The sequence below is a fragment of the Notamacropus eugenii genome, chromosome 7 (assembly GCF_028372415.1).
Source record: "Notamacropus eugenii isolate mMacEug1 chromosome 7, mMacEug1.pri_v2, whole genome shotgun sequence".
In the NCBI taxonomy this organism is placed as follows: domain Eukaryota; kingdom Metazoa; phylum Chordata; class Mammalia; order Diprotodontia; family Macropodidae; genus Notamacropus; species Notamacropus eugenii.
The window spans coordinates 11,643,174-11,652,860 of NC_092878.1; positions in this window are offsets into that span (position 1 = coordinate 11,643,174).

Sequence of the window (9,687 nt, forward strand, 5' to 3'; positions counted from 1 at the left end):
GTTCAGAAGTGGAATGAAATACTCAAGAATGTTGTGGGTTACCTGTCATTGAGTTCTTCAAGCAAAGGTTGGGAGACCATTTATTAATCTTAGGTGTTGTAGTAAGGATTTCTTTGGGGTATAGGTTGGAATAGATAGCTACTTTAGACCTTTGCTAAACTCTAAAATTCTGTGATTCTGTGTTTTCTACCTGACTCACTTCTCCTCTCCCTATCTTCTTTCCAAAAGCATTGTTTGTGCTGTCCTCCCCCATTAAAATTTAAGATAATGGACAGCAGGCGCTGTTATCCTTTTTGCTTATATCTGTGCCTTAGTACATGGCACAGTGCCTGGCACTTAGTAATTGTCTGCACATTGCCTCTTCTGATAGACAACGAGTTTAAGTTACTTCTGCTATTACTCCATTTATAATTAATCATTTCCTCCTATGATAATGAAAACTTCAAATTCTAATGCTTCCTTTTTATGAAAGAAAATTAGTAAACTTCTCATAAATAATTCCTAAATAAGAATATCCAGGATGAGAGAAAGAGAAGGAGTATCCATGCCTGAGTACAGGTACAGAGGCTAATGATTATCCATAGACATCTAGTTTCAATGAAACCAGGCTTTGTAGGACAGCAGAGTTTAACCCTTTATTCAAGAAATGAACCCAAAGCTGATATTTTTGGAACAGAAAATAAAACTCTCCTCTCAGGGCTGATCAGACTCAAGATCACTCCTATACTTCTTGAGGTTTGTGTTCAGCTCCCTCTAGAGTCTCCATCACTGTGTCACTCAGAACACAATAGTACACAGCAGAATCTTTCATTTGGACTGAGGTCTTCTCCAGGTAGAAGGAAGACTTTTCCTTAATCTTTGTGGTCCAAAATCCATTGTTTTCTTTCTCCTGGTCTTTCCCTGATGTCTCTTTCAGGAAGAGCTTCAATGCTTCGTTGGGATACTGGATATACCAGAAGAGATAAGGTGCTCCACTGGTGTGATAAGAGCAGTTCAGTGCGAGTAGTGCTCCCTCAAGGAGAATGATGTGCCCTTCTGTCTGGTTCACTGAATCTCCATAAGTGCCCACTGAAAAATGAAAAGCATTTACTGTAATTAGAGGTTAAAGATCTTGCTGCATTGATAGTATATGTTGAGAGTGACCAATGTCAATGTCCTTACCAAATAGTAACAGAATCCCAATCACCAAGGTGGGACTAGAGATCATGGCTGGTCCAGTGGTTGGGAAGCAAATGTCAGAAACTATTTCCCTCCCTGGTCCTTCTCTTCCAAGTTCTTTTCCACCAGAATACAGAAGGTGGATGTTACTATTAAAGTTACTAATTTTAGGAAAATATCCTTCTATTTGGCTCTGAGTTTGGATGTGTAGACTCTGACCTGAGCCTCTGTCTCAGACATCAAAGTTTGGAGAAAACTAAAGAACGAAGAAAAGGCAGAACTAAGGTGGAGACTTGATCACACTAAAATGACACGTCACTTTTCTAAGTTGTGAAACATCTCCCTCTTGTGATTCAGGGCAGAAATGGGTTGGAAATACTTCTCTGAATATCTGACAAAGTCTTCAACCACCTGGCTTTCATTCCAAGCAAAGACATCCCCACTGCCCAGGTTGTCTATGAACTATTTCAGGTCTTAGAAAGTCTGAGATCTTGCAAGAATGTGGACTTTGGTCTTCCTCATGAACGATAACTATTCTTTTTATTCAACTCAGCTATCTCTTTCCTTCTAAGTGGCCTGCCGATTGCCTTTGCTGACATTTTGTTATCTTACTATTTCCCTCCTCCTCCAATTTGCTGTCACTTTCTGTCCCCTTTTATCCTTTCCTTGAATGCCAGGTCACTGTTTTGTCCTTGAGTTTATTTTTACTTTATGCTTTCACACACTCTGATATCCATGAAGGAGTCATAGGCAGAACTATACAAGTCCGTTTGGATTCTTTAACACAATGACTGGGAAGCCTTGTCCTGCTGGCCCACACAATGACTGAGAAGTGGAATGTAAGTGTGGAAATATAACAAAATGGAGAAGTCAAGGACTTGAAAGTAGAGAACAATGAATACTTCCAAATGAGAAGGATAAATGAAGGTCAGCAGAGGGCATAATAAGTACAAATAGGATGAGATCTCAGTATCAGATTTCCATTTTATTTTGTTCTAAAATTTCCTTTCTTTATTTGAACTGTTCCATTCTATTTCATGTTAATGTCTCAGGTTAAAGAGCTGGAAGGAATATCAGAGATCATTTCATTTCAAGATAGAGAAACTGGGGTTCAAAATATGACCTGATTTACCTAAGGTGACAAAGGTGAAAATACCAGAGTTGGGTATTGGATCTAAAGTGTCTGACTACAAACCAAGTACTCTTTCCACTATACCACACTGCCTCTATCTTAGACACTTTTCCATCATATAAATTCTAACTTATCTACATTTTAGACTTACAACCTCTGATGCAGATATACACACACATAAACACACACTCACACTTTCATATTTCCATACCTAGTTCATGTTTATTTTATCCGTCTTTTCTATAGAGTTTTCAATTCATTCATAATATCATTTTTAAACTAATTTTATTTCTTTTGAAAATTCTAATTGGTCATGTTGCCAAGTTATGGCCTTTTTGGGGGGACTTTGCTTATTAATGTCTGGGAGATAGTCTCTTCTTGGTCTGTGTTATGGGCCTCTGTAATTCCATATTTTTTTTATCGATGGTATTATTTATTTATTTAATTATTCTTCCAACCTTAGTTCCCGAATGGGGTTTTTGTCTTTGGGTTCTTGTACTAGCACTATAAGAAAGTACTTAAATTGACCAGGTAATATAAGTTCTGACATATTACTGGCGTACTACCACTATTTTCTCCAAGCATTGAGTGATGTGTTCGTCAGAGATCTCAGGGGTATCTCAGACCAGAGAGCTGCAGATTTATACCCTTTCCTAAGCAGGCTGATGTAGATCACAAATTGATCACTACTCTCCTGGTTTGAGCTTTGTAGGTGCTCACAGGCATTTCTACTTCTAATAGTCAATGAATTTAAGCTTGTTCTGTTCTTACTTCATCCCTTCTGAGCTATTTATTCCTACAAGGATAATTTCATATTCAACTGCCCCTTCTGAACTTCCACATTACTATTGAGGGCACCATCATCCTCCCAGTCAAAAAGACTCAAAACACAAGTTTCATTCTTAGCTCTACATTCTGTCCAATTTACCTTGTCCAATTTGTTGTCAAATCTTGTTGAATCTAACTTTATACTATGTCTTGCATATACCCGTATCTCTCCTCTGACACTGCCTGTTACAGGCCATTTTTAACTCATGTCTGGACTATCTCAATAGCCTGTTGGTTGGTCTCCCAAACTCAACTCTCCTTCATCCAGTCAAAGTGAGTTTCCCAAAGTGCAGGTCTCCCTCCTATTCAATAAATTCTAGTGGGACCTATCATCTCTAGCATCAAATATAAAATCATCTGGCATTCAAAGCCATTCATAACCTAGTCCCCTCCCATATCACCACTTTTCTTACATGTTTCTTCCCCTTCATTATGAATTGCAAAATGTGCAATTTTGGTTACATTAAATTGAAAAATTTTTGCACAGACACACTCAATGCAACCAAGATTAGGAGGGAAGCAGAAAACTGGGAAAGAATTTTTGCAACTAGTGTCTGTGATAAAGGCCTCATCTGTAAAATATATAGGGAACTGAGTCAAATGGAAAAATTGCAATGCGTGGACTTAAAAAATTTCCAGTGAACTCAAAACAAAACGCCTCCCACATCCAGAGAAAGAACTATGGAATTGGATCGGAGATGGAAACAGACTGTTTTCTTTTGTATTATGTTTTGTTTTGTTTTATGGTTTCTCCCATTCATTTTAATTCTGCTATGCAGCATGTATTTAATAGCAATGAACGTGTAAAATCTATATAAGATAGTATGATATCTCAGGGAGGGGAAAAAATCTAAGATATATGGAAGTGATTGTAGTACATTGAAAACAAATAAAATAATTTAATTTAAAACAAGCAAACAAACAGGTTTCTTCCCCTTCCCTCCTCTGCCTTCCAATGACATTGGCCTTCTTGAGGTTCCTTGCAGAAGATTCTAAATCTCCAGACTCTGGGGAATTTCAATGGCTGTGTTTCATGCCTGGAATATTCTCCATCCTCACTTCTGCCTTACGTACTTCTTGACTTCCTTCAAGTCCCAACTAAAATTCCAGATCCCTTTTGATTAGATCACTTCCATCTATTAATTATCTCCAGTTTTTGCTGTATGTAGCTTATTTGTCCATGTTCATTTTCATGTTGTCTCCCTGATCAAACTTCAAGCTCCTTGAAAAAAAGAGATTGTCTTGTGCCTTTCTTTTTATCCCAAGAGCATATCTCAGTACCTGGCACATAGCAAATGCTTTAATGAATGCTTATTGACTGAAAGAGCTACCACACTTGAGGGCAAGAATTGGCCCAGAGACAGACTTTTCTTCTCCTCTTTCCAACTACAATCACACCAGTGCTTATAAAAACAAGGTTTAGCCCTTTCCTTGGAAGATGACCCCACACAGCATGTTCTTGTCTGGGAGGAACAGAATAGAATTCCTTTCTCAGGGCTGCTCAGACTCTGGATCACTCCCATGCCTCTCTGAGTTTGTGTTCAGCTCCCCCTGCAGCCCCATCACTGTGTCTCTCAGAACACAATAATACACAGCAGAATCTCCTACTTGGACTGAGGTTTTCTCTAGATGGAAGGAAGATTTTTCTCTTAAGTTTTTAGTCCAAAATCCATTGTTCTCTTTCTCCTGATGTTTTCCTGATCCCTCATGCACAAGAATCTTCAGAGCTTCATTGGGATACTGGACGTACGAGAGGAGAAATGGTAATCCACTGGTCTGATAAGAACAGTTCAGTGTGAGTGGTTCTTCAGGGAGGATGATGGGTCCTTCTGTCTGGGTCACTGAATCTCCATAAGTGCCCCCTGAAAAACAAACACTTTCATTACACTCAGCATATAGATGATTAAACTCAGCAATTGAAATAAGAGTTTAAAGCTCCACCAAAACTGACAAAAATTGAAGGTGATCATGTCATTGTCCTCACCCGATAGCAACAGAATACCAATCACTAAGGTAGGAATAGGGATCATGACTGATCCAACGGTGGGGAAACAGATCTTGGAGAAACAGCACTTCCTTCAGTGGAACTGGTTCTACTCTCCCGTGTCTTTTTTTTACCAGGATACAGAAGACAGATTCAGAACCAATGTTCCTAATTTTAAGCAACTATTCCCATACTTTTTTTAAAAAATCTTGTTTTGGTTTTGGTTCTGAGATCGATTTTATAACCTCTAAATGCAATCCCCACGTTGGGACCTGACAGTTTGACATAAAGTGAAGACAGAGGAACAGGCAGAATTGGAGAGTAGAAATCATCATGATAAATTCAGACGTGGTATTTTTGTTTTGAAAAACATTTCCCTCTTTTGCTCAAATACACAAATTGAAGTGAAATATTACAGAGCGCCTGCCAATGGTCAGTCCCATTTCCGGTGGAACTGGGACTGAAGGTGAACTCATCACTACTGTTTCTGTTTTCTAAGTAATATATCAGTGTGCAGGATAGGTCTGATATCTTGTAAGAATTTGCCTTCTTTCTTTTAAATGGTTTCCGTGGCTTTTTCTCAAACTGTCTTTCCATCCAAATGGTTGTGCTTCCTCACATTTTTTTTAAACATTATAGTCCCTCTCAAGGGTTGCTAGGTGACTCAGTAGATAAGAGTGTCAGGTTTGGAGTCAGAGGACTCATCTTCCTGAGTTCAAATATGGCTTTAGATGCTTCCTAACTATGTGACCCTAGGCAAGTCACTTAATCCTGTTTTTCTCAATTTTCTCACCTGCAAAATGAGCTGGAAAAGGCAATGGCAAACCATTCCAGTATCTTTGCTACAGAAACCCCAAATAGAGTCACAAAGTGTTGGACATGACTGAAAAACAACAAAATAACTGGAAAAAAAACAGCAGCTCTCTTCCTCAAGATGACTCTCTGTCATCTTCTGCCTCTCTGTTTTTGCCTTTACTTTTTAAGATAAATAAAGCATTTATTAATAATTTAACATGTGTCATGCACAGTACTCAGGTCTGGGGATATAAATACAAGGAAACCGCATAGTCTCAGTCCTGAAGGAACATGCCTTCTAATGGAGGAATACAGCACATACACACACAAAAAAAACTGCTGAGGAAGCACAGAAATCCAGTGAGAAAAATAAGAAATGAGGTGAAGGTGGCTCTTGAAATGTGGTCTTTTCATAATCTTGATGTTTTGATTATTATTAACTTCTTGAAATCAGTTATATTTTCATCCCATTCCTACTCTTGTCTTGTGCAAGGCAAGAAACATGAGTTTTATTGAATTTTCCAGCAAAGAAAATAGGAGGACTTGGTCTGCCATGCCATATAATAACTGACAGAGTTTGAAATCTTGGCAAGGAAGAAGATGGAAGAGGTAGGACCTTAGGAGTGCCTGCCAAGAATATTGGAGACGCAGAAGTGGGAAGGGTAAGTGAAGGCCATAAGAATGGTGTAGTTAACATGAATGGGAAAGCAGGAAGCTGAATGGGAATAATTCAGGACCTCATCACCTTTTCTTAGCTGAAGTGTTTATTGCAATATATTCCTAATTATTCTCCTTGTCTCAGGGTACCATGTATTCCAGTCTACTCCACACAGCTACCAAAGTGTTTTCCTGAAGGTCACCTCTATGTCCATGTTCCCTTCTTAACTATTGGTTCCCTACTATCTCTAAGATGAAGTACAAACTCTTTTGCCATTTAAAGGTCTTAATAATCTGACCCCATCCTACCTTTCCAAACCTTATTTATAAACCTTATAAACTTTCGACCTTATTAAACATTATTCCCTTTCACATATTCTATGGTCCAGCTGTATTGCTGAATTGACAATACATTGGTTATTGAGCTACATGCCATATGACATATATTGATATATCCTTCAAATATGACATGCAATCTCCCTTCTCTGTGCCTTTACATACATTGTTCCCCATACCTGGAATGTTCTCCCACCATTCTTTTTATTCTTGGAATCTACTGTATAGATAGAAGTGCTATAAAAATTACACAAAAACTATTGCATAGTGTCCTTTAAAACTCAGCTCAGTGTCATCTCTGTGTGATGTCCTTTCCAGTTTCTTTAGATGCTAGTGTGTTCTCCAAATTCACTGTGTATCTAATTTACTTATAATTTAACTATACCTACAAAGGTGCTTGGTCTTTTACTGCATGTTGTCTACCCCAATAGAATTGTAAACTCTTTGGGGGTAGAGGCTGTTTTTCTTTTATTTTTGTATCCTGGAAGACTAATATAGTTTCTGGAATTCAACAGACACTTAGTAAATGATTGTTTGACCAGCTTATTCCCCTGACCCCCATGTCACATGTTTATTATATTTTCCTCTGGTATCTCCCTTCATGATCTTTTCTGTCATATTTTGTGTCATTTTAGAATCTTAGGAGCTAGAACTATAGGGCCTCTTAGTGATCATCCAGTCAGATTCCTTCACATTACATATTACAAATCTGAGGCACAGAGAGGAGAGGTTACTTGCCCAAAGTGACTTTGTCACTTAAGTAATAAATAGTTGAGTTACAATTTTCATCCAGGATTATCTCTTCAAATTCACAAATCCCTCGGCTATATTGTCTCCATTTTTGTACATTTTTCCCATAATATGCATAATATAGCTCACTAACAAGCATTTTCAATATTGTAACTCCTCTCACCATTGATGATACATGCACACAGATTCACTCAAACATTACTGCACAGGTCTAAGTGTATTTGTATTTCTAAATATCCCACTTCTGAGTTGGAAAAGGAGAGGAGAAAAAGGTATTCTATAGCAAAAAGAGGGTAGGAAACATTACCATAAGGAAGAGACTTACTCTAGGGAAGACAACCTTCCATAGAGTGGTACGGGATTTTGTAGTTTAGATAAGGATCTATAATTTAGAATTGAAAATACAGGCCTCACCTTGTCCCAATAATCCTGGGTGGACATTAAACTCATTCTTTTCTTTTACAATAATGTGCAGTAACCATTCAGGCAGTCTCTGCCTGTTGACTCTCATTCTTGCAATGTGAATAGCCCATCTCTTTTTCACATGCATCCTCCATAATGGTTTTTGCACCACCTTTAATATCCTGTTGGCAACATATAATTTACACATCTCTGCGATGCATCTTTTCACTGACTTTTGTGTTAATGGTACTTGGGATATTTGTGAGATTGTCACTAAGAAAATACTGGCATTAAGGAGATGGGAAGTTTCAGTGGTGAGCACTGTGCATTGTACAATTTCACTGTATTGTCCAGTCTATTTTCTTTCTGCTGAGTTCTGGGCCCATCTCCTCATTCAAGATTCCTGTCCAAAATGTCGTTGCTGTGTTTGCCCTTCGTTCTTGGAGAGAACCATGACACCAAAATGATGACATGACTTGCAGTTGACTTTGATTTGAGTGAGGCAGGGCTGTGCAAGGTCACCAGCCTCACTTTAATGTACATATTGATGAACTATGAAGGCAAGCTTCCCATCTAGGTATGTTTCTATAACAGCCGCAATGCTTTGATCTATCTTGCTTTTCTGATATGGATGATTAAACCAATTCCTTTCTCATTGCTGTAGGGTTCTCCTGGGAAACTTTGTAGTGCTCCAAGGCTCTATACAATGGACACAATGCCATCTATAAACAAGCACATTTGCAGAACTTTACTATCTACGGGGAGTCCTCTGGTTCAGATTCTATGTGTGACATCTCCCATGATACAGACAAATATCTTAGTTAAGCACACACTTCCCTAATTGGTCACTTGTTTCATGTCACCTGTCAATGAAAAACCAAACGAGGCTATCTCCATAGATATATGTGTGATAGAATCATTTGTGGTTTTAATGCACACAAGAAACCTTAAAGATGTAAAAGCTTCACTTTGTTCTGCCAAATCAAATCATTTCTTTAAAAACCAATAAAAAGAGACAAGACAGGGTCTCCCATTTTCCCTAGGCCTCAGCCAACTTTTTGACTGTGTAGACTTAACACCACTGCATAAAATCATCTTCAAAAGGTAGCCTCCTTCCTCCTCTTGTTTTTAGGAGGATATGTTCAATACATTCGTAGACCATTTTCATAAAAAAATTTATTGAGATGTGCAATATCTCAACATATTTCAGAGGTATATAGTTTGGTTTTCACTCAAATATCTCAGTTACCTTTGATAAATAGGAATACTTTTCATGATCTTTCATATTTTCTTAGAATAATCTCTTTAAGATCACTTAAAAAGTGATTTCTGAGAAAATTTTAATTTGGATTGCTTCCAGAACAACTTTCTTACCCAGAGTTATGGTCAAAATCTTCTATGCTTCCTTGTTGAAGACAACAGGACTTAGAGCCAGAAGGGACTTTAGAGATCCTGTGGTCCAACTGCCCTTATTTTGTAGATGAACTGAAAATCTTAAACAAATGAATGTTGAAAGCTATCTGTACATGTAATTAGAAAAAAAATAAATGCTCTTAAGTGGGAGAAAGCCCCAATACTTTTTGGTTTCCTTATCACTGCATGGCATCCTGTCCTTAAGTACTTGTTACTGCAAATTTTTTATATG